The sequence below is a fragment of the Crocodylus porosus genome, unplaced genomic scaffold (assembly GCF_001723895.1).
Source record: "Crocodylus porosus isolate Cpor-Errol unplaced genomic scaffold, CroPor_comp1, whole genome shotgun sequence".
NCBI classification, from domain to species: Eukaryota; Metazoa; Chordata; order Crocodylia; family Crocodylidae; genus Crocodylus; species Crocodylus porosus.
The window spans coordinates 63,688,193-63,714,944 of record NW_017728947.1 but is presented as its reverse complement, the minus strand read 5'-3'; the positions used below and the strand labels follow the sequence as shown (position 1 = coordinate 63,714,944).

Here is a 26,752-nt window from a genome sequence, read left to right as displayed (position 1 = left end):
TATTAGGATACTGAACATTAGCGTCACTAAAAAGGCATTCCCCAGTGCTACTTTGCTTACTGCCCATTTATTTAGTAGTCAAAAGTACTAAATCAATGTGCAATAACCACAGCGCAGTAGTGTCTTGTGTAGATGCATCTAGTAAATTTAGGCAGCTTCTGGAGCTCTTAACCCCTAGTAGACTGGCTGCACAATAACAACTTTTAAGTGGCTCAAAGCACTCTTATTCAGCTTAGAGTTACACCACTTCAGGACAGAATTATTTCCAATCTGCCTAATTTTGTTCCTGTTCCATTACCAGGTGCCTACTTCCCACAGCTATTCCACCCAAGTTGGAGTCCTCCAGTATCCCAGAATGCTCTGAGGCACCCAATCCTTTTTCCCCCAAAGCACCTAGAGGCCAGGGTACCTCCTGCTGCCACCTGGACTGCTGCTTCTGCTGACAGTGGCCAGGGGGCAAGTGCCACCTCAGCTCTGGGTTGCAGCCCTGGAGCTCTCTAGTCTCACTGAAACTGACAGTGGCTCTGTGCTGAGAACAGAGCTGTCAAGGCTTAAGCCTGGTGGCTCTGCTTTCAGTGCAGAGCCACTGTGTCAATTTCAGCAACACCAGGGCTGAAACTGACATACTGGTCAGCCTACTCTCTGCTCCTAGTCCTGCCCCTACTCACCAAGCCTCTAGTGGCAAGTCGCAGCTGTGCAGGTGACAGACAGTCAAAGCAGGTTTTTCTTCTTATCGTGTGATTGCTTCACTAAGCGAAACAACACCAAGCTGATTAACACTTGGTTGGCTTACAGCATAAGGTTTAACAAGGCCCTAAGAATATATACTGTAATAAAAGAGACCTCAGTCTAGTTTTCCTGATCCTGTCTCATGAAAAAAAGGTATGAGATTTAAAAACATGTGCTGGGCTTTATCTGTCAGTGGTTCATATCAACAATAGTCAAAATTTCACCTTTCTTATAGCCTATATTATCTTAATGCAACATCATATGCTTAGAAAAGGGTAGATGTTATGCTCAGATAATAAATGCCAGATAGTTATATCACTCTAAAATCCTCAGGTATCTCATGGTAAGGAATCCCAAGGTACTTAGGTGAGTTTGGTATATCTTCCTCTAGGTTTCATTTCACCTGGTTTACCTCATGGGGAGACTGAAGTGCCTTATACCTCCTAGCCTTTTTACAGTAAGATAGCAGCTAACTTACATATCTTTCTTGTCAAAGAAGATTAGTCCAAAGTCTGTCACTTTTTCCTATGCTGAGGGTGCATCTACATGAGATGCTACAGCGCAGTAGCAACAAGCTGTAGACACTACATCATCATAGCAACGAACTGCGGCACATTAGCTTGTTGCTACTGCACCACAGGTTGTTGCTACAGTGATGTAGCATCTCCAGGCATGAACTGTGATGGAGATGCTACTCCGCAGAAATAACAAGCTCCTGCACAGTAGCATCTAAAAATAAGCATGTTGGGACAGCACTGCTCAGTAACACCAGTTACAGTACATTTAATACTTGGTTAAGCAAGTAGTAAATGACTGCCTGGTAACAACTGTGCAGTCTACCACTCATATAGATGTAGCCTGTACCCTCTTCATCTTCCATTACATTTATGGATTCACTAGTTCTTTCAAAATAAGATTAAAGATAATAATTTTACTCCTCATAGTCTAACTACATCCTAGCACACCTCTTGTTTTGCTCCATTCTTTTAATTACCTTCACTAAGTAGATAATTTTAATTGTATGATATCCTTTTTCAAGGAATTCTTTTTGTTCCCTTACTCCCTTGTTTAGCATCTCTCGAAATACGTATATTACTTCCCCAACTTTTTTAATCACATTGCTTTCTATATGTCCTTCCCTTTAATCTTCAAAAGGCACTGTTGACCATTTTTGTTTTTGCCTTACCTTAGATGGCAAGATTCATTCATTTAATAGTTTTTAAGCCAAAAGAAATTGTAAGGATTATGGACAGTCAGACCTTCTGACCTAATGGACTCCATAGAATATTGCACAGGAACTCCTAGATGTAGCCCAATAATTTTTGGTTGACTTGGAGCATATCCTTTAGCAAGACATGATATCTTGATCTAAAGAGTGTCAGACAGAGAGAAATTACCATATCTCTTTGCAATATGTTCCGATGATTGGTTACCTTCTGTTAAAAATGTACTTCTTGTTTCCATTTTGAAGTTTGCTGAATTCAACTTCCATCCGTTCTACCTTGTATTGCCTACTACAATAAGGAGTTTTCTTATATCAGACATCTTCTATTTCTATAGGTAATTATAGACAATGATTAAGTCACTTGACCTTCTCTTTAAACTTTAATGGACTGAAATCCTTTAGCACCTACTTATGAGGTTTGTTTGTAAGAATACAGAGCATTCTTTTAGGTCTTCTCTTCTCCTGACTTTCTTTATTTTTCAACAGTTTTTAAATGAAGAAGGCATGTACCTTTATAGACTAACAAAATAAGATATTTATAGAGAGAGAGCACAAATTTTCATGCACCCAAGTTCAAATCATCAGTTCCTATGAAAGGATATGCAGACAGAAGAGTATAAGAAATACAGAGAAATTAGGATACACAAGATAAGGGGATGTCACTATTACCATGGACAAAACAGAGTACATACAGGAAGCTGAATGACAACTTTCCAACAGAGTTTTACTAACTCCTGACAAATGACACCATGGCACAATACCAGAATGAATTAAAAAACTCTTTAAAAGGCTACCTCTAGAAACACAGGAGAGGATTACTGGTTCCACCTCCCCAGAACCAATTATCCAAGATCCACCAACCTGGCAACCCAGAAGGCCTCATTTTCTCTGGTATCATTACCATCACAGAGGGAGTTTCTGGCTATGTTTACTCTATCCTATTCTAGTATACCACTGGAGCTAATACCTATTTGGAAAACACCACAGATTTCTTTTGTGACCTGCTTTGTTTCTATGGGCTTACTGCTCATTTGCTTTTCTCTCCTAGCACTGTCCTCCTCCCCACTCTCCCCTCATCTCCAGCCCACCCTTGCCTTTTTTGTTCTAATTTTTCTATCCTTCATATACTTTGATTTCTTCCTGTCCTTTCACAGCATCTAGTGAAGTGAACTTGGGTTCACAAAAATGTGATAGATAGATCTTGTTTAGTTAAACTATAAAGGTCCATATTTACCCTGCCTTCTGACTAACTTCAGACTAACATAGCTGACTGCCTCTGTTTTATATAATGAACAGAATCTTCATGAGACTACAAAAATAATATAAACTCATTTTTACTACGCACACCATATATCGGCAGAGCCAGGTCATGATTGCAAGTTCCAAGCACTGAACATACTCATTAAATCATACTGCCCTGAGAACAAGTTACTGGTAATAATGGATAGTATCATCTCCTGATAATATTATTTTCATTCTTTCTCCTCATATATACAATTATATAACATATCATAACATAATAGATTATACATATAGAAAACTATAAAGGTGTGGTATCTTGGAAATGAAAATAGAAATCATTACTTTTCATATAGATATGTTAGGCTCTATCTTGATACCCATCATCAGTCCTGCTGGCACCTCAATGTGTTTTCTAGGAATTTAGGGATTTGGCAGGGCTGTGAAATTACTTTGTACTCATGTGATCTTCTGGCCTCAGCTGAGTCTGGAGATTGTTTAAAAGACAGAACCCGAGAAAGTATACAAATACTCTGAGCTTGCTTAATGATAATTTTGAAGCTTGTTAACCTAGAGATTCTTCAAACATTTTGCAAGATGCATCTCCGTGAATTGTGATCTTTGCTCTAAGCTTGTCAAAGAAAAATCTTTGATTTCAGATGCCAATGGCAAAAAGGTCAAAAAGTTAACATAACATATTTCATCATTATAGTTCCGTATCCAGACCCCTCCCCCCCCAGCTTAAATGTAAAACACATGCGCAGTCAATCTCGCATGAAACCTAAGAACACACAAAGTCTGCTCACAGTCATAATTGGTAGTCCTGTAATTATTCAAGCCTGGTGTGTTGTGATTGGCTACCTGAAAACCTATAATTTTGGAAAGATTTCCGCCTTCTGGGAAGACCTTCATGCACGCCCAGGAGACATAGTCAGTGATCTGGCCAGTCGCTGACCCCTCCCCACCTGCGGCAAAAATTTTCAGGTGTTGTATTCGATTTTGTCAACTCGTCCGTTCTCACCAAGAGCTCACGAACGTCTTTGAACCGAAGTTACCTGTATGCTTTGCTGAAAATCTGCACCAAGCAATTTATAATCTCTGCAACAGAAAAGTATCTGCAAGCTGAACTGAACTTCCTCTTTCTCACTGTGTAACCACGACTTCCTTCCTACGCTGCAAATCTTCTGTAGTGTAAGTAATAATAAATCTTTAACCAAAACGCATTTAAACCACCTGACTCCTCTCACTTTTCCACCTGTATGACCACCGTATCGTACCTGCGTCCAGCCAGTCGTGCCGACCCAGACTAGCAGGTCAAGGATACACCGGTCCTCGGACACGACAAAGCTGTGAACTTTTTATAAGGCAAATGAATAAATTCTACTGACCCTCCTTGCTTCTTCAATCAGGAGACTGCAGACAAGCTTCACAGAGGTATTTAGAGGCACCTTAGCTTGAATGATAAATTGTGTGGCTATTCAGGAGTTAAGCACCTAAATAACCTTCTGAATCTGGTCCTAATGTTTGTCTTTCAGCCTGGATCCTTTGGGCAACATGAGCTACTTTAAGCCATCTTTGTGCTCTCACAATTCCAGGGCCAATTAACTTGAGAATATGGCCCATTGTCTTTGCCTAGGTGTTTTTATCATGCTTTACCTCCATGTCCTCTGAGGATCTTCAAATGTTTGTTTTATTTTGTTTTTCCCAAAATCTTAACTTACTCTTCCTCCCTGCCCCTATACAAGAAACAATACCATTGGCTTAAATAAAATTGGGATTTTAATTATGTTACAAAGTAATGTAGTTTCCTAATAACTTTTAAAAACTAAATATATAGTACTCCTAACCCAGGAAGTCAACCTTGATTAAGAGACCAGAAATAAATAGTTAAGCTGATTGCATCACTGTGGTTTTTTAAGCTACTGAACAGAAGAGCTAATAATGGAATACAGCAGGACGTAATTAAATGAATGCATGATAATGGAATGAATTTGGTTGAGAAGAGGCATCCAGTAGATGAAGAGGTACACTTAACAACTTGGCAAAAGATATCATTTCTGTTCAGCTAGTCAAACAATATGGACTAAAGTATAAGATTCTATTTAACTGTGTTTCATGAAAGTCAGATTGCTAAGAAATGTTACAATTTCAGTGGAGAAAAAGTTGTTTATTTCAATGGGGTTCTTATGTATATTGGTGTTCCTTCAGTTTTAGAAAAAGTTTGAGCAATATAGAGATTTCAGTGTTTTTACTGCAATGTAAGGCAGTGTAATTTTTCATAAGATAGTACTGACTTAATCTTATTGGAATGTATTAAGAAAAAATATTTTGTTTACCCTCTTACATGATCACTAACCCATCTGATCTGACCTAATCTTGATAAGAAGAGCCCTAGTAATTTCTAGTAATGCTCTAGGGCTATAGATTTTCATTTGGAATTGCTATATATATTTCAATAAAGTAAATCAATAGTCTAGAAGACAGTTGCTAATGCCATAAAACAAGAGTGAAGGAAATGATGAAAAGGCAAAGCACACAATAAAAACAATAAAAAGTCACGAGATGATCAAAACAAGATACAAAAAAAGTACAAAGTGGGTGCATCTACACATGAAATTAATGTGCCTGAATTTTCTGTGCAGATGCACCCTCACATGCATCTGAATGTGTGCCTGTTGGGAGCAAATTTGCTCCTTATGGGAGCAATTAAGTCTAGGGCTGATACTATCCTGCTCTGTCCCAGCAGCCAGGGGGACTCCAGGCTCCCCCAAGTGCCAACCCTGGGCTGGCAGGGGTCATGGATGTGGCTCCCAAACTCCATTGGGCAGAGGAGAGCTGCTCTAGCTACCAGAGCTGTCCCAGCTGCCAGGCACTTGCCTCCCAGCCACATGGACATTGGTTCCTATCTTGATCTCCATGGGACAGGGAGGACTTTCCTGGAGATCCCAATCCCCGTGTGCCTGGGAGGCAGCTGCTCAGCAGCTGGGACAACTGTCCTTGCCCTGTGGAAAATGAGAAGAGTCCTGATCACCATGTGGCTTGCAAGCAGATGCCTGGCAACAGGGAAAGCTCTCCCTGCCCTCTGTGGCCTCCTGCTGCCTAGGCTGACCAGGAACAATTTGCAATTTTCTCCCAATAAGTGTCTACACATGCACTTTGGTACATTAATTTAATACACCAATTTTTAGTTCATGTATCTACAATTACTAGAAACTGGTGCATTAAACTAGTCTATTGAGCAGTAAATGCTGCACACATGTAGATGGTTATGCTTTACTGTGCACTAGATTAGTTTAATGTGCAGTAAAGCATCTTGTGTAGGTGCACCCAGTAAATGATTTGTAAAATAAACCTGCAGCTCCTCATCTTTCCTTTTAGACATGCCCAAGCCTTCACATGTTACCAATCGTTGGGCCCCATTGTCCTATCCAGTGAATCTCCCATCCATGGGCCTTCAGCCACAGTGTCAACTCTAATCAATACAGGCCTCTAAACCTGGAACAGTCTTCCACTGTTAAGGCTTCCAGCCCTGGTGCCTTTAACCATCTCAGTCCCCTCTTGGGCTCAGGCCTTTGTACCTTAAACAATCTCATCCCCCAGACGAGACCTAGAATAGACTCCCTCCAGAAGTGGTGCAGGCACCTACTCTAGACCCATTCAAGAAATGCTTAGATGCTTATCTTGCTGGGATCCTTTAACCCTAGCTGACTTCCTGCCCCTGGGGCAGAGGGCTGGACTTGGTGATCTTCGAGGTCCCTTCCAGCCCTAACAGCTATGAAACCTATGGAGTAGTAAAGTAGAGAACACAAAGCAGTAGCATAGGCAGCAGAAGGGAAAAGGCTTATTAGGGGGAAAGGAAGAACCCTGGTGGCTGGTTCTGAGAATCAGAGATCAGGTGACCAGAAGTAAGTCAAGGAAGAAGTAAGCCCAACTCCTGAGCCAGAGAAGTCAGTCTGGCTCTTAGCTCTATAGGAAGAGAAGCTCTTAGGACTGAGGTTGCTAGGTGGAGGCTGCCCCCCATAGGCAATAGAAGGCACCCCGGAGATTTGGAAGGAGAGGGTTGCGAGTGAGATAGGAGTTGTCATGGTGCAAAGTCCTAGATTGGTGCAAAGTCCTAGGTTGGGGTTTAAGTTTTATTAATTGTTTAGTTAAGAGTTTGTGTTGACTGTTTTACATCCATGGAAGTGGGTGGTTAAAAGGGACGGTGCTGTCACAGTTGAGGTGCTGGTGAGGCACTGTATGTTTTTAGTTAGCATAATTATGAATAGGGGTCCAGGAGCACAAAGTGCTGGTGCCAAGGGCTAGGATCAGGGAGAAAGAGAAAAAACACACAGAGGCTTAACTGAAGTTAAGTGGAGGGATAGACTTCCTACTCGGGGACAAAGTCTAAAGATCAAGCCAGACAGAGGCTGCCCTATGATAAGCAGGATGGAGTGGGGCACTGCAGCATGAAGCTTGGTGCTCCTGCTACTTTAAGGGAAGGCAGGCTGCAGAGGAAGCAAGGTGCAAGTGAGGTAGAGGGCAATCAAGGGAACCATGTGACATAAAAAGGGGCTGGGCTTGCAGGATATAAGCCCAGGGCCTGAGCTAGGCAAACAGTCTGACCTGGAAGCCATGGAGAAAAGAGCTTCTGAGCAGAGGAGCTGCAGCAAGGCGCCTTACTTAACAACTGTCTATTTGACCATCTGATTACTGTGGTCAAGGCCTGCCTGGCTAACTAGTAGCCCCTTTTTACGGAAGCTAATGGATGAATGGAACAACTAAATTCTTGGGACAACTAATGAAAAAAACAGGATAGGAGTCCTTACCAGCACCTGAACTGGGGTAGACAAGACCAGTGGGTTAGAGATTGAGACTGTATGGGCAGTGGAGATTTCAACTGGCCCAAGAGTGGGGTCAGGGCCTGAGGGCCTGAGGCCAAGGCCAAGAAGCTGAGCCGCAGCTGTAGAGAGATGAGTAGGCAGGCTCAGGGACCAACAGCCCATAAAGAGCAAGAGCCAAGCTCAGGGACCCACAGCCAACAAGAAACAAGAGCAAGCAGGGCTAGGGAGCACATAGCCTAGGAAGGACAGAAACTGTTGGAGGTAATTAGGCCAGAATCCAGGAGGAGCAGAGGGCAGAGGCCTGAGCCTTGGAGGGGCCAGAAAGAGTTGGTGGTACAGTTAAGGATGAATCCAGATCAGACTCACACCCATCCTTAAACTCATAGTCTTAGGTATTGGGTAGATACTTGTAGAATAAGTCTTTGAGGGGGGGTTTCTTTTTGAAATCCTCCAAGTAGCAATAATGGTACAAAGTTTGGGCCCTTCAGGATCCTAATTTTGCCATCCAAGTTTAATGTCCTCGGCTCACTAATTTTGAGCAGGTAGTCATTGCTATGACAGTTATTTCTATCAGAGTATTAAATACAGTTGATATCAGACCCCATCTTAGTGTGAGCATAAACACAGTAAAGGGGGCTAAAAGGGCTTAGTAAAGAAGGGCGTAGTAAAAATGATTGTAGGATGTACAGTTGTGAAAGATCAGCCCTCAGTGGTGAAAGAACAAGTTAGTAACTTTTTTAAAAAGCTGGACATGTATAAGTCCATGGGGCCAAATGCATTGCATCCAAGGGTGCTGAGTTGGCTGATATGATTCAAGAAGTACCTTGCATGAAGAAACTGAAAAGAGTTCCAGGAAGAGAAGGTGAACTAGATAAATGGCAACTGATATAACAGTGAGACACTTCCTACTTTGTCTATGTAAAAGGGATCAAATGTCCCTGTTACTTTAAGAGTGAGAAAGTCTCATTAGAGGGCTGAAGTCTGTCACAGGCAGCTGAGCTAGTACCAGCTACTAGAAAGTAAGCAACCAAGAGAGGTTTGGAATAGAAGATACAAAACTGCAAATGATAACTTAAGAGCAAGCTGCCCAGACTGCTAAGAACATAGATCTGGAAAGATGAGGCCATGTAATTAACCCTTAAGGTGATGAGCAATGAGACCTGGGATCATAAGGATGAAATCTCACTTGGGGTGCTCTAAGGCAGCCTTCCCTTTTCCTAAAAGAGTAATTACATCAGGGCGTGGCAGGAAAGTGAAGGGGAGATTGCCCAAAGAAAGAAGAAGCGACAAGGGCTAAGGAGGGCTCTGGGGCATCATAGGCACCAGATGCAATTTGTCAGTGGTCTTATTGTACCTGTTTTTCTGAGATGCTATTATTCTCGGTAGGTCCTGAGCGCCCTGAACTCTCAATAGCTCTAAAGGGAGCTGAGAGAAGTCAGCATGTTGTTTCTTTGAAAAATAAACAATATTTAAAAGCTCAGAGAAAAAAATTATTCCATTCATTAGTTGCAGCGAGATATTCCATTACAAATCACTGGAGGAGAAAAACAAATGATCTCCTGTCAGGTTATCCCTTATACAAAGAACAGTTATGTTCTTTCCATCTCAGTGCCTTTTGTTCCCCATTAAGAAAACAACAAATCAGGAAAAAAAACCCCAAATATGGATAGATGATACAAAAATAGAGCACCCTGTCTTCTGCTGTAGCAGGCACCATTTAAAATCAAAATGACAGTTACCTCTGCAGTACAAAGGGAAATTCTCACAATTTAAAAATGCAATTTTATAGTATGTAAAAAAAAAAAACAAGGCCCCAGATGTACCAGTACCTAAACACTACTTTCAACAACAACTTTTGGATTTAACAAAAAGTGGGAAATGCAAAAGATGTAACAAGTCACTTTAAAAAAAAAAAAAAAAAAAGGATTTTTTTTTTAATTTGGGCAACATTTTTTAATTATAAAATTTAATATTGATTACACCCACACAATAACACTCAATTTTATTTTATTAAACAATTGACAAATAGGTACCAATTGTTGACCTGAGTAGCAATGTTCCCTTTTTATTGTATGCCCAATTTTTATTTCTACTGATAAGAAATAACTCCTTTAAAAAGTGGTTGTTACTGCTACCCAGTCTGTAGTAAATGACAGATCTTCTTGATTCACAGCCTTGTTAATATTTTTTGCCTAGATTGCAACTATACTTTGCTCCTGTACTGTGCATTTAAGGTAGAATAGGAACCTCATTTCACAAGGGTTATGTATTTATTCATTAACCACATAGGAGCCTCAAGTCAGTTGCAGAGGATTTTTTCATGTAAACTTAGTTAAAAATTACTGTCCTTTTGGCTCAGTGTAGATGCATTCAGTAAAGCTTGCATTTTCAATCACTTAAATACCTAATGCCAAAACCTTTTCAGAAATTGTTACTGAGCTCCAAAGAGCTCAAATGAATCAAGAATAGGAATTTTACAGAAGAGAATGGTCCATATTATCAGTAACTAGATATAGTTTCCTACCTCCATATTGCAAATGTATTCCAATGGGTAAATGTTGTTTGTCCTATTCACACAAAGCATACCATTAAAGTCAAATTCATGCATAAGACTAGCAGGATTTGGTCCTCAAAGTACAAATAACCAGAGTCAGTACCATACCTTCTACTGCCCGATGGCTTGTGCCAGCAATTCTCAACCAGGGTCCATGAGATCTCTTTAAGGGTGTTGCAAGATACCACACAAAATTAGCACTGTTAGGTATAGAAACACATGCACATGAATCACAAGATAAGCCCAAAGATTTCCAGCAGAAACCCATAGTGCAAAATTCCCCCCCTCAATGTGCCTAGGTGTCTACTGACAGCAAGAAAATAACTTCCCTAAATACTGTATGTTAGACACAATGGAAGAGACACAAGAGAAGTTTGCACCAAGGACACTATTCTGCAATTCCTCTATATGCACATATCTTAGTCTTGTCTTAGAAACAAAACAGAATCAGCTATTTGCCTCCCTCACTATATTATATGCTTAGTGGATCTTGGTTTAGGAATCTGATTCTGCTGTTACTCACAGTGGTATAAATCAAGAATAACTCATTTGAAAACAGTTATTTTACTAAGGGAAAATTGAAGTTGTCTGGCTTATTTAAATGACATATCATACATATATTTCACAATATTTTCAATTAAGTGAGCCAGGTACTATTCCATCTAAATGGTACTTAACCATTTAGGTGGAATAAGTGTGATCCTGTTCTATCCTGCATCCTGAAAAGCTACTTATGGAAAAGATGAATGGGTCCATTCCCTCAATACCATTTTTTTTCACTAGATCTTAAAATGATGGCACATTTCAAAACTAGATACTTTAACAGATTTGCAGGAACTTGGGTGTGGTGGTATAGGAGTACCCTTAAATATGCGTATGCCACTTTGCCCAATGTGGCTAGGTACAGACATTTGGGGAGATTAGATCATGTTAAAAATGAACACTTGATATAATTTAGTTCACCCAGGTGCGGAACTTTCACTTGGATTGCTAGTTAGGTCAATCTAAGCTCAAACTGTACAGAAGTTCAGGATGGTTAGATCAATCTAAAAAGGGCTGACTCAGTCTAATTCAATTCTACCTCAGCGGCAGTCTAACTTAGATCGGGTCCAGTGAGACCAATCTAACTGACCTTCTGTACAGTTGCCAGAACGACCCCTGGGGATGCAGTTTTCCTAAGTGAGCCCCTCCACCCCCCATCCTAGCACCAGGATATTTTTAGCCCCCAACCTCTTGCCCCACCCCAAAATGGAAACTTCCCTTTTGTGGACCAGCCAGCCCCCCCCACCTCAAGCCCACCAACCCCCCCAAACCTGCAAGCCACTCCCAGTGCTAGTTTTACCAGTGTTTGCTGGTGCCAGGAGCTGAAGAAGTAAGTCAGGGTGGTTAGAGGGACATGCAGGATGAAGGGTTCACCAGGTAGGAGGTTGTTTGTCTGGGGGTGGGGAAGGTCAGAGGGGTAAAAATAGCCCCTAGTCATGGGAGAGAAAAAGTCTCCCCATCCCATCAACACCCCCCATGGAGCTACTAGCAACTCTAGACTGCCACCCCTCCCCCTCCGATTTACTGACAAACCCTCTCAAACCTCACCAACCTCCCCCCAAACAGACCCCACTAATCCCCCATCCTGATTTACCTTAGATAAGCTGGCCATTTTAAACTCAATCTAACCTCCCCAAATGGCTGTATATACCCTGTTTTAAATTGGATTGCATAATTTCATACTTAGTTTTGTTTCCTTAAAGTATTTTCATATCTGAGTGTGTGTTTAAAACTTATTACATGGAGTACAAATTAAAATTGTGCAAACTTCTAGCCCTCTAAGATATGAGAAACAGTTTTCACCAGGAGCTAGACAATAGGAAATGTAAAATATGGAGACTATAAAGACATTTTCAGTCAACTCAGCAGGTTTGTAATTTTCTGCTTGTGAGTCTGCATTTTTCTTTCCACTACAAACTTACAGAAGTCTTGTTAGGATAACTAAGTTTTACAACGGGCAGTTAGGAGACCAAACATTGTCTGATGCAAGCATGAATTTTCTATGGTTGTCTTCAAGGAAGCACTAGACTTGGCCTGTAAAATCATCATCGGTAGGCAATCAATCAATCAGTCCATCACTTAGCAGTTGTCTAGTTAATAATCATGATCATGTTTTTAATTAGTAATTAGAGTTCTTGTGAGCTCCCCCCATTCCAAGGCACAAGATAACCAGTCCTTTCTATGCTAATTTGTAGATATTAAATTTGAACACCACTTCCTTTTTAAAAAGGCAGGCATTTTAAAATATGCCAGAATAGCAAAATATATGTGGTAAATGTGGCAGTGGTGTTCATTCATCACATGTCAGACTTTACTGCTATATTTAATATAGGTTTAAGATCTAATTCTACATCCATGGCATGCTTTATACTTTGCAGCCAGGTGTGGGGAATAGAAGCAATGCTGTTTTGCACTTCGTATGTGGTTTTGATTTGTGAGATGAGCAGCTAGAGTTAAAGGGTGTCCCAGCTTGTCCAACTGAGTTCACTGTTCAAATATCCTGTAGGTCCCATTCTCTCCAGCATTTCTCTGATGGGGCTCAAAGAAGGATGAAGACCAAGTAAGGAGATCATCTTTCCTCAGCATGAGGAGATTTGGATGGAGATCTGTACATATCTTATTTTACAACATGGCAATCTCATCATTCAGAAACTGTATCTATGACAGCTGATGATCTTCAGTAGTTTGGAAAAGGAGGGAAAATTCACTGTTCCAGCCAAGGAGGAAGAGGAAACATGGGAAGAACAAGACAAAGAAAAACCGCTGGAGAGGAACAAAGGTTGTTCTCTCTGTGTTAGCCTTTGCTTGTTCTGATCTATTTTTAGGGATTTGTCAGGCTACGGTCTTGAACCTGGGGCCTCAGTCAACCACCCTATGGCTAAATCCCACCCTTCCCTGACCCTCATGCTGATCCATCTAGCTACTCCCTGTCATCAGAGTTTCTACCTGGGGTCAGCTGACCCTCCATTTCCAACATATAAACCCTGGACCAGAAAGAAAAAAACATTTTGGTAACAGGGATCTTTACCTAACTAACTGTTCTGCGCTAGGCTTCATCTTTGGCTTCCTGAGTTGGTTCATTGGTAACATCTCTCTCCATCTACTCTAATGCTCTTGACTCAGCATACTTTTAGACTCCAATCTGTGATTGTCCTCATAGGCCCCTAACCTGGTTGGTCCCCTGGATTCTAATCACCCATCCTGACTTGAGTTAGTTCCTCAGTCCCTGAATGGCCCTCGATCTGGACATCCATGTCTGGCATAGCAGCAATCTTTTTTCAAATATTCATGCTTCATCTAAAATTATCCCAAACTCACATTTGCAATAGTTTTCTGAAGGAACCATTTGCTTAATTGCAGCATAAGGAGATTTTGATCACTGTTTGATGTGCTTCGTTTGAAGATGAAATCAGTAATTACAGGAATTATAGATGATGGACAATGGTGAAGACCCTGTGGTTCTAATAAGCTAATTCATAACGTATTTTTTGCAAATATCAAAGATTCTTAGAAGGTGATAGTTTTTTGGCATAACATTATTTTTCCAACAGAAAAAGATTCTGAAAATTATTCTCAGCTGTTCTGAGAATGTGTGCTTCCCCCTTGTTACTCACAGTGGACCCACCCCTATGCCTACTAAATTCATTAACAAAGCTTCTATTGATTTCAATGGGATCAAGAGCTGCAATCTATGATATATTTCTGAAAACTGATCCTTCACTTTATCCTGACCCAATGAGGTTTTACAGTTTCAGTATGACACAATTTTTCTCTGACTATAGTTTAACTATAATGACCTTTTCTTAAGTCTGACATTTTTGTGGCAGAAATACTAGGTAGTTAATTCACTCTTGTAACTCAGTAGAAATAGTAATTACAAAAATTGTTATAAATCAAACTAGGTTTACTGCATTGTAGATTTCAACTCAAATTCAGAGCTTGGTTTCTTACTTCAAAGGCCTAAAGAAGCTCTATACAGATTGTGAAACCAATTTCTCTCATGAAAAGGCTAGTGGTTGATCTTGGATAACTTGTTGGTGAGCTCTGGCAAGCTAAAAGCAGATCATTCCATATAGTCATGTTTCCGTATAATAATGATATAGGACTTGGGTTTTACATCATTATTTGATAGCAGCCTTTGAAAGAAATTTACAGAAGAGATAGATATCATTAACCCCTCTTCCAGATGGGTGAGCTAATGGATTGTGATATGAGTCCCTCTAAGTTTACTTGATAGGCTTTCTGAAAAGGGGGAGAAAAATCTAAGGTTCCACTGAATGAATCTCCGCTGAACTGTTGCACTCATAGCACAGATATAGTACTAGCTTGGGCATATCAGGGCATCTTCATGACCTGGCCAGCCACAATGCATGGGACAGCACCAACTCTCAGGCTGTTAACAGTGGCAGTGTGACAGTGCAGCTATTTTTGCACAACCCCCAAGGCTGCAACCAGGGCTCTTGCTGCTTCTAGACAAGGTACATTTTTACCATATAATAACTATCTTGCTGTAATTCAAGAAAGAACAAAGCATGTATTTTTTTTTCTTCTCCTGCATGTAGGTCACTGAAACCAATACTATCCCACATATGTGAGTTTTACCTTGACTAGGTTTACTGAGGAAAAATAAATAGTGCCTGTCTATGTTAGGATTTTGTCCCCTGAGAGAGAATTTAAAGTAACTGTCTCACTGTAAAATACAAGCAGCTGTAGTGAAGACATAATGTAAAAGACTCCTCTTTTTTTGTTGTATTTGCAATCTGGATAAAAGGAATGCACTGTGCATTTTTTATGTCCATTAAGCAAGTTTGTACTATAAGTAAAAGACTGAGGGTATAAGCCAACTAAAAAGTTACAGTGAATTAAAAGGAGGTGGGAACTAACTGTGTCAGCTCCATGGTAACTATTCCTGTTCCTGCTCTTATTTCACAGTGAGTGAAAACTAAATTGCTGTAACTTCTGTTTTTACTCATACTGAGAAATTCCTGACAGAGTAATTCAAAATGATGAAATTACTTTTCAGCGTTAATACAATGACATGTGGCCCTAAGAAAAAAACAGTGGGTCTTATTTGTGCAACTCTGCACAAATGCAGAATCCTATTGAATTCCATGGGACTGATTCTTTGTGTGAATGCTCAAAGGTTTGAGGAAAGATTGCTGAAACTAGACCAATGTTTTAAAATAAATAGTTGGCCTATGGCCATGCTGTCTGGCAGTTACTTGAAATAAAATTGGCATGTCAACATTTTTAAAAAATGATTTAAAGAATTCTTTAAGTGTTTCAGTGGCTAAAATAAGTGCATTACGTATTTGATGCATAGGGCAATGCAGTCTATGGAAAATATAAATAAAAACTACTGAGCACTCGCAGCTATTTGATATGGAAAACCCAGAATGTTCATACATAATGTGTTAAGTTTAAAATGCATTGCCAGGCAAAAAATAGATTAATATTTAATATTCAGGTTCACTGATGTCACTTAAAAACAAGAAGATACATGAGTTTTATTTGACAAATTGTTTTTTAAATGGGTTGTATGCATGTTTTTGCATTCTGACCATGCAGTAATTCATTTTGGGGTGGGGGGGGTTGGTTTGTTTGTGGGTTTTCTTTTGGTCTCAGAGCAAAGATGCCATGGGTTCAAGAGAAAAGATGTCAGCAGCAGATTTTTTTTCCTTAAAATTTCCATCATTGCCTCTTTCAGTTCAACTCCACTGGGCATTGGGGTGGGTGGATGAGTGAAAGCAGAATGCCAGTGATTCTTCTGGGGACCTGTAAGCAAATTCATCTCTTTCATCTCAGAACAAATTGTATGTGGGCAGAGGGCTTTTACTAGCATTCATCTAGACAAGAAGCTCCCATAATTGTAATCCCCAGGAGACCCAGTAGGATAGTAGCAGAGTGCACAATAATAACACACATTTTTCTCTAATGACAAAACCCAGGAGAGCCACTCGCACAGGAACACTTGAAGAAAGTATGCTTCCAAATAGGCCACACAACCCTCTACTGACCTATTTGGAAGGAGCAAAACTTACTGCTGCAACCATCCCCTTCTCACCAGAGCAAGTTGCTTGTGACTGGGCTGAGGTTGATGGTTAGAGCCTTTGGCAGGTTTGGCTGACTCAGTGGTTCGTCTTGGCTGGGTTCCCTGTAAGAGCACCTGACAACTTGGGCAGTGAGGGGATTTCTCCACTAAAGCACTGGCACTCTCCAGGAGTGTTGCTCTTAAGCAGGGGGTCTCAAAAATTCATCCCTCATGGGCCATTTGAAAGGGGCAGCCTTGGGTAGCTGGCTTCCTCGAAGAGGCTCACAGGCCACATTTTGAGAACGTCTGGTTTAACTTTTCAAAAAAGTACTACCAGATTGCAGCAGCATAAAAGGAGTCCTAGCTCATGATGGAAGCCAGAGTTCTATTTCAGGCCATAATGCTCAGATATTGGCATTTGTACCTGCAACAGCAGCTTATGCAGGATCCACTGCTCTCTTCCTGAAGCTATTCAAACTCCTGAGAGCTGCTTTCAGTTTCAGTTTATTTCTTTTTCCAGGATATGTGATTCTCTGGCTGAGAGAAAAGTTATTAAATTTATTTCAGTTTCTGAGAGACTGGACGGATTTAATACCTCACTGCCAGAAAAAGCCAGAGCTCACCCAACCCTGATCAATATTGTTTTTCTTTGTTTCTTTTTTTTCTTTTTCAACGGACAGTCCGTTTCAGACAACCAGAACCTGCCCCTATTCACAGAGCTTTTTCACAGAAAACTCACCTCTGGGCCCCAACTCTAATACATGCTCCAGCTTGGCTACTAGGATAGTTTTTACTCTCCTTGACCTCAGTGGCCTGCCCAATATGGCCACCAGGCACCAACGTTGAGCAGACCCTACTGGGTATGCTCAAGAGGGTCTTGGTGACCTTTCCAAGATGGACTCATTTTGAAAAGTTCCCTCCTACAGTATTAAGGGGCTACACTTGCACATTTCTCCTGTTGGTGTCACAAATGTGTGAAGTTTGGGGAGCTCATAATTACTGCCTGTATATTTGGGAATGCTGTGGTAAGGGAAGAACCTGCTGTTCACAGTCATAGGAGTTCAAATAGTCCCCTTTTTTCTGATGCTCTTATATGGGGTTGTAGTATGGGAAGGGGTGGGACTACACCTTTTATTTAGGAAATCAAAGGGATGCTATAATGATGCAGTTTTTTACAATAAGCTGAAGGACTTAAGTAGGCTTGGATATTGGAAGAAAGCACTACAATGTTCTACAGTAGGTATGTGCGTCTTTGTGTCATTTGTTGCAGCTACAGTTAGGTATCCTTTCCTTTGTTAATGCAATCTCTTGATAGCCTCTCAGACTGTTCCCTCTCCTCCTTTCTCTCTCTTCATATAATGAAAGAAACTTGCCCCTTTTGCTGTAGTCTCCTTCTCCTTCTGCTAGGTTGCAGCCATGAGGTAATTAAATGTGTTTTTCTCTTGTCCTGTTTCTATTCCCTTGGATGTTTGCCAAGTAGCCAAGCAATGATAACTCTCCTGTCCATGAGGAAATATCAAATGTTAGAAAATAATGCAAGCAATTACTGTCCCAATTCTATTCTTCATGCCAGCAATGATAAAATATGGCTTGTTTCCCTCAGTTTTGAACTCGGAGATGCTGAGATGTTTTCCAACTTACTTTCCACTTGTATATGACCCTTGCACCAATAATAGCTTGATGATCGGTGTGGAAGGCAATGCCCGACTTGGTTCTGTCACTGGGACCAGGATCTTCTGCCTCTTAAGTGCCAGCTGCTGGGGCCAGACAGTTTGAGTTTCACTCTCACTCATAGGGCGCACGCTCCAACTCACCTGCCACATCTTGATTTTTTTTTTTTTAAGAAAAGAGGGAGGATCCTTGGTTGTTTGTGGTTACTCTCATGAGTGCCATGAGTTACTGGTCCTCGGGTCTCCTCCTCCCTTCACACCCCATCCATATGCCAACCAGGTCTTACAGCATAGTCAAGCCAGAGTCCATCAGTGGGAAAGTAGTGCAGACAGCCACCATTTTACCTTGCTGCAGTTAGTCACAACTGACAAAAGCAGCAGGCTAAAAGCCTACCTGAATCCAGTATAAATCAATCAATAAATAAATGTCTCTGGGCCCCAGCTGGTAAGCAGGTTGTGCTGCAGATGAATGGCCGGCACCCAGGGTCCTCTCCCTTTGCCTTATCAGCTTCTAGCAAGCACTTTTGCTACTCACAGGGTTTTCCCACCATCATTGCTAGTTACCAGGATGGCGCCCAGCCTATTCCAAGTCCAAGGCTTAATGCTTCAGCCCCTTCCCACACAGTTCTGGGTACTCCCATCCAGTGGGCCAGCCCAGTCTGGTCTTAGCTCAGGCAAAACACTAAACTCAAAAGTAATTCACTCTCTTCCTCTTTTTTGCCTGGCACCAGGGTGCTGGTGCCCTCAGACACCCCAGAGAGGGAAAAGATTCAAGGTTGCTGCTCTCGTATTCCTCCAAATGAAACAACACTCTTTGGGGCCTCTCCATATCAAGCTGCTCTCTCTCTCTCTCTCTTACAGAGCTAGAACCCTTGAGACTCCTCTGAGCCTCCAGTCTGGTAAGCAGGCTTGTGCCCTACTCACTTCGACCCTGTTGGGGCTCTCCTGCATGCTGGCATTCACCCCGGTGAATGGCCAATCCACAGCTGGCAGGAACTGATGAATTGGGGTGGAAATGGTACCCATAATTCTGCCATCCAGGTGGCTTCCAGCCCTGCAGGTAAGTACAGCCCTCAGGTGTCCCAGTTGTGCCTACATCAAGGCCCCAATCACTGGTAGGTCTGCCTCTTGGGGCCTCACCACTCTGGCCGTTTTTGCCGGGGAACTCCACACTGTGGCAATGGGCTGTGAGAGGGAGGGGGTTGGATAGGACAATAAGATTCAGGCTAATAGTTGTGTGTTCCCTTTTTCAGGTTGTCCCTATGTTGGAGAATTTTACTGCTAGCTAAACCCCAAAGTTAGCAAAACTTGTTCCAAGAAAGGCAAGGGGAAGCCTGGAAGACATGCATTGCTGCTATTTTTTTAATGATTTTACTGCCCTATACTCAAAAAAGCTACAGTATATTTCAAAGTATGTATCAAAATAAAATACTACTTTTGCCATAATGCCTGGAATCAGCACAAAGGATACCACAAACAGATTTTTTAAATTCTGGGTTCCCATAAGCCCTTTAAACTAATATGCCACTCATTCAGCCCTAAAGATGTTTTACATTAATAAGTAAAATTTTTGTATCTAGTTCACAATTTTTATCACATGACAAATTGCTTGAAGGCATGGCATGTCACAATGTATTGAGTGATAACTGCAGGATAAATGTAGGGGTCTGTAGGGGCCCTCCTCTAACTAACAATATTGAATGTCAAAAATCCTGTCTGTCTGTGATAATCTGCTGTTCAGGTTTATTTTACACTCTGTGGTTGCTGAGGTGCTTTGAGTATGATGATAAACAGCCCCTCCACACATACAGGTAAAGGCACAATGGGGTCTAATGTAGGCAGGAGGTACGATTGTGGGATCATGCATTAGATCCCATCATGCATTATTGTTGGGGGACCACAATCCCAGGCTTCCCCTGCACCACGAAGAATCAAGATCCTACAGCTGGGAGCTTCTTTATCTGAGAAGGCCCATAACCATTGGGGTGCCCATGCAACCCCAGGGCTGGGAGATCACAGCAGCACCCCACAGCTGCCAGGATCCAGAATCTCATACATGCAGATGTTGGGTCCTAACAGCACTGGGATCCTGCATACACAGCTGCAGGACTCTGGGTCCTGGCAGCCCTGGGGCACAAGGCTGAGAGTTCCTTCAGCTGCAGGAGCCCCAGCTGTGTATGGTGTATCCCTGCAGGTGGGAGCCCTGTCAGTCGATGGGGGCTGTGACTCCCAGCTCCAGAAGCAGGCCATGATACATAGTTTCGTAGTTTCTAGGGTCAGAAGGGACCTCGAGTCCGACCCCCTGCCATGGCAGGAAAGAGTACTGGGGTCAAACAACCCCAGCAAGGAGTTCAGCCTCCTCTTAAAGACCCCCAGGGTAGGAGCCAACACCACTTCTCTTGGAAGTTGGTTCCAGATCCTAGCCGCCCTGACAGTGAAGTAGCGCCTCCTGATGTCTAATCTTAATCTACCCTCTGCCAGCTTCTGACCGTTATTTCTTGTCATTCCTGGTAGTGCTCGAGGGAACAGGGACTCCCCCAATGCCTGCTGGTCCCCTCTGACTAGTTTGTAACAGGACACTAGATCCCCCCGCAGCCTTCTCTTGTGGAGGCTGAACAGGTTCAGGTCCCTTTGCCTCTCCTTGTAGGGCCTGACCTGCTGTCCCCTGATCATGAGACTGGCCCTCCTCTGGACCTTCTCCATGTTGTCCACATCCCTCTTGAAATGCGGCGCCCAGAACTGGACTCAGTACTCCAGCTGAAGCCTTACGAGTGCCGCATAGAGGGGGAGGATCACCTCCTTGGACCTGCCTGAGATGCATCTGTGGATGCATGACAAGGTGCGGTTGGCCTTTCTGACTGCACCCCCACACTGCTGGCCCATGTTCATCTTGGCATCAATGGTGACTCCAAGATCCTTTCCTGCCTCTGCACTGATGAGAAGGGAGTTCCGCAGTGTTTAGGTATGGTGCTGATTGTTACTCCCCAGGTGCATGACCTTGCACTTCTCAGTGTTGAATCCCATCCTATTCTCATCCACCCACCCCTGTAACCTATCTAGGTCTGGTTGCAGCCTATTCCTCCCTTCTAGCGTGCCCACATTCCCCCACATCTTAGTGTCCTCAGCAAATTTGAACAGGGTGCTATTTATCCCCTCGTCCAAATCGCTGATGAAGATGTTGAACAGTGCGGGCCCGAGGACCAAGCCCAGCGGAACCCCACCTCCCACATCCCGCCAAGTCAAAAATGACCCATCCACTACCAGTCTCTGGGTGCGACCCTCTAGCCAGTTGGCGACCCATTTGACTGTGTGGGTGTCGACACCACAGTCCCCCAATTTCTTGATGAGAACGGGGTGAGAGACAGTGTCGAAGGTCTCCTGAAAGTCCAGGAAGACTATGTCTACTGCTACCCCTGCATCTAAGGATTTGGTGACCTGGTCATAGAAGACCACCAGGTTGGTCTGTCAGGACCTGCCGCTAATGAACCCATGTTGGTTGCCTCTAAGCATAATCTCCCTTGCTGGCCCCTCATGGAATAAGTCTCTCAAAAACTTAGCCAGGATTGAGGTAAGACTAACTGACCTATAGTTTCCCAGGTCCTCCTTCCTCCCTCCATGGTGGCTTTTGCGCCCTCCTGCCCCCTTTAATCTGTGTTGGGAACCCTTTAGGCTTGGAGGATCATCTCCTTAAGGAGCAACCAGTCTTCTTGGACACCTGGCTCCCCTCCCCTCTGGGACATCAGTGCTTTCCCCGACTATTCTCCTTAGCTCATTGAAGTCTGCCCTCCTGAAATCTAGGGCTGCTGCCTTGCTGTAGGTCTTTGCCACCTTGCGCTGGATGGTGAATTCCAGCAGGTGATGATCACTGTCGCCCAGGTGGTTGAGCACCCGCAGCCCCTTCACCAGGTCGTCACCCATGGCCAGCACCAGGCGCATCTCCCCTGGTGGGGCTGTGCACCTCCTGGGTTAGATGGAGGTCCTGCATTTTGAACCTGCGTGAGCAGTCAGACCTGGCTGACTTCTCTTCCCAGCAGATGTCTGGAAAGTTCAGGTCACACATGATGACTACATCCTTTGACCTAACTACCTCTGTGAGCTGACTTAAGAATTCCTGGTCTAGCTCTTCCCCTTGGTTGGGTGATCTGTAGTAGACCCACACCATTAAATCTCTTTCCCCTCAACTGCCTTGTATTCTAACCCAGAGCACTTCAGAGTGCCCCTCCTCTGATTCTTTGCTAATTGACGAGGATGCGTATTCCTCCTTAATGTAGAATGCCACGCCTCACCTTTCCTCCCTGTCCTATCCCTCCTGTACAGCCTATAGCCCTTGATATTCACTGCCCAGTCATGCGTTGGGTCCCACCACATTTCAGTGAGCCCCACTGTATCTGGGTTGCTGTCAGCTAGCAGGAGGGTAATTTCCTCTTGCTTGTTTCCCATACTATGATCGTTTCTGTAGAGGCATTTGTGGCCTCCTGTGGATGTGTATACTGGCCCCCTACTTCCAGCATTACCCTGGCCCCTGTTGCTTATCTGTGTATATGTTCCTCTCATTGGTCTAGGCTGGGCTGTACTTGTGGGTGTTGCTTTGTTTGGCAGTCCAAGGCTTCCTCCACCCTCGTCTTCCCCTTCCCCCAACGAGCCTAGTTGAAAGCCCGCTGGAGGAGATCCACCAACCTAGAAGAAAATACACGCTTGCCTTTAGGGGAAAGGTGGAGCCCATCCCAGCCAAGCACGTCTCTTGTCATGATGTGTGGGTCATTGTCAAGGAAGCCAAAGCCTGCCTTGAGACACCATTCCCAAAGCCGCCAGTTGGTCTCTGCGATGCACGTCGCATGCTGAAATGTGCAACTTAAAGCTGGAATGCCACCAACTATAAAATTAGTACACATTTTTTAAGTCTAATGTTGTAACTGGTTGAAACTTGTTATGGTGTGATAGGTACTATGCCTGTAGCTGGTCTCAACTGCCCAGTTAACCAGATAATTGAGTAATAGCTGTAATTTGTAGAGGGGGCCAAAAAGACTACAAGTTAATTTCAACAAAAATTTACATGCAGCAAATTGAAGCAGATGATGTAAATTGACAGATAGTTGGCAAGTCTACAAGAGATGTTTACTGCACAGTAGACTAATATGTAGGGCTATGGGAAGCTTCGGCCCCGATTCAATTTGGCAGAGATTCAGCCTCATCTGGTGGCTGAATCTCTGAATTGAATCAATGGACCTTTAATCTCTCCAAATTGAATCAGAACCCTCCAAATTGATTTGGAGAGATTCGGAAAGATTTGACAATTTGGACATAGACACAGCTTTAAAACTTTTTTATACATACCTCTAGGTAGCAGGCGGCTTGCTCATGAATGCTGCAATGCTGGGGCACATGGAGCATCTCACTGAAGCACGGGGGGCTTCCCAGAACACTCAGGAGTGGATCCAGAAGTGGACCAGAAGCACTTCTGGTCCACCTCTGGGTTCACTGCCGAGCACATGGAGGATCCCTCCATGCTTCTGTGGGATGCTCCATGCACCCCAGCAGTGCAGTGTTCATGAGCCATACCTGGTACCTCGAGGTATGTAGAAAAAACATTTAATGCTGCATCTATGGCCGAATCACTGAATCTCTGAATCAGCATTGAATCTTCAGATTCGAATTCAGCCAAATCGTATCAGGGACAGTGATCTGAATCAACGAATCAAATCACTGTCCCCAATTTGGGCCAAATCCAAATTGAATAGGGCCCACTTTGCACACCCCTACTAATTAGCTGTGCATTAAACCTCTTGTGTCTATATGTGTATCCCTATTAGGCTGGAGTAAACTAACTTACTCCACAGCAGGAGTAAGAAACTCCTCAGCAGTTGCACATGTAGATGCTGCCCCATCTGGCTAGAGCATGAGGGTGCTTCATGAAGGAGATGCTTGCTGGCTAGCCAGACAGTGAAGCACCCTGGTGCCCCAGCCAGTCCGTCCACAGCATGTTAAGCTGTGTAAAGCAGCTCTGGCCTGGCAGGCTTACCCCTGGGGTCTCCTGCCAGCCAGGGCTTCTCCGACCTGCAGTGCATTAATATGCACATATATACAAACACAGTCAGATGCTACTTCACTTTTATCCCCAGTATCTATTATTATCAAGTTAGTGGTTCCTCTCAAATAGAACTGATGGTATAAAATATTTTAAGCTTCCTATAGTAAACCAACTAAAACCAAAGCTAAAACCAAACCAACTAAAACCAAAGCTAGTCTTAGCCAATGGTAATACACAAACTCTTTCAAGTTAAAAGTATGGTAATTCAGTCCTTATGTTGTTCTGAGACTGACTTTGACACCCTCTCACTTTATTGTTGCACTTACGCACAGTGTTTGCCTAGTAAGATAAATGATGATTTGCACAAATTTTAACTCAGAAATACAAATCTATCTCATCAATTTTTTTTTCTATTCTTTTTCAAATAAATGTAAAAAGAATATCAAAGGTTGAGAACAGGCAAGGGTTTTTCTAAGTGATATATTTTATTGAACCAATTGTATTGTTTGGGGTTATAGACAAACCTTTAAGTATGACATAGCCTTCTGCAGCTCTAGATTAATCCAAAGGCTATATTAATACAAGGTTTTTTAATATAGATAAATCTCTAAAATTGAAAAAGATAAAAAAAGGTTTAAAAAATCACTTTGAATAAATGGAAAGATTGTGTGCTTCATAAATCAACTGCAAAGATGTTATTCTGCCATAAGTAGGAAAGAGGGACCTTAGTGGACCAATACTGGCTATTAATTTAGGGGAAAAAAAAAAGAAGGGCTGCCAATTAATCTCTGTTAGCGTACATGATTAATGCAAATACCAATTCGCACATTAATTTTTTCAACGTGTTAATCACATGTGGTTTTGGAGCCTGCGCCTGGGCTGTCCTGCAGTGCATGTCCATCACTGCTGCCTCTGGGCCACCCAGCAAGGTAGTGCTGGTGGTGCAGAGGAGCCACAGGGCAGCCTTGGCATGGGCTCTGGGTGGCTGCAGCAGGAAGGGCCCAGTAACAATAAGGGGGAAGGGCCACTTTTCCCCTGCACCCAGCAACAGCTTCAGGCTGACACTACCACCTGCCCTCACCAGGCTTCCCCACCACCTGTGTTCCACTGCTGCAGCTGCCTGGGGTAAGTGCCATGCCCTGGCCTGCTCTCCCTTCCTTCCTTCCTTCCCTCCCTTAGCCAAAGTCCCCCTCACCGGCTGCAGCACCAATGTCCCCATGCCAGCTCAGCTCTGGGAGCTCTGTGTGGGCTAAATTTTGGGGTGAGGGGCAGCAGCAGGGATTGGGAGACTATGGGTTGGGACTGAGGGGCACCAACATAGTTTTGGGGAGCAAGGGACTGTGGGTCAGGACTGTGGGGCACTGGCAGTACCAGGGGGCTGCAAGTCAGGAGTGAGGGGCAGCAACAGGAATAGGGGTTATGAATTGGGGACTGTGGGTTGGGAGTGAGGGGCACTGGCAGAGCCTGGGGTGGTAAGGGACTGGGGGTTAGAAATGAGGGGCACTGGCAGGGCCAGGGGTCTGTGAGTACTACACAGTTTGCATTCTGTGCTGTAAAAATAGGATTCTATAATTGTTTACCTGCATAATGAATATTGCAGTTAAGCACACCTAGTTCTTAATCTCATGATTGACTGTGATTAATTTTTTTTAATTGTTTGGCAGTCCTAAAAAAAGTAAGAACCTACCTTTGGCCAAAACTCAAATCAAGCCATTTTATGATAGTATTGACAATATTGCAATTTTTTTTTCAAGTTACTTTTTGAAAATACCTTCATGTTTAAAAAAAAAAAAAAAAAAAGATAGGGGAATAATCACCCTTTGTTAACCTTGCTCTTAACCAATTAATGTTTAGTAGCACTAAATAGTTCTTACTAAATCTCTTTTAAAATAGCCCTTTTATCCTCAAAGGAAAGTATTTATTTCCTATAGGAAACTGATGAAACTAAGAACTTAGTAAGATTCAAAAAGGGTCTGAACACTTACAAATCAGTAGATCAAGAATGATAATGGTTGTTGCTAGCATATTTTGAAATTCCACGTTCAGATGGAGGCACCTAAATTTCATGGACACCTCAGTTTGTGACCCCAAGGTCTTCCATTAATACCTTAAATTTCTGCTTCTGCATATGCTTGTTAGCTAGGCACAAGCCCCACTTAGTTTACAGTTTGTTGATCTAGTACTAAATGTTTAACTGTTCCTTTCAGGCAGAAATGTAGGTTGAGCTTTTTGCCTTTCACGCAAGATTTTCAGTGGACTTCTTGCTACACTTGAGAAATCCACTGTTGCCAAATAAAGTCTTATGCAGACGTACTGAGGGTGTGTAGGAAAACGATTAAAACTGCACACCAACATGGAACCAAAGTAGAGATCTGCGTGGGTCTGATTTTAAAGGTCCTCTTCCAATCTGC

The 26,752-nt window shown here is 42.8% G+C and overlaps 1 long non-coding RNA gene across 1 annotated transcript in view; it reads right to left on the bottom strand.

Annotated features, from left to right (window-relative positions):
* Window positions 1-26,485, bottom strand: part of LOC109321562 — a 225,314-nt gene extending 198,829 nt beyond the window's left edge. The window contains exon 1 of the long non-coding RNA XR_002104085.1: window positions 26,327-26,485. This is a non-coding gene — a long non-coding RNA (uncharacterized LOC109321562). The remainder of the gene's footprint in view (window positions 1-26,326) is intronic.
* Between the last annotated feature and the right edge of the window lie 267 nt (window positions 26,486-26,752).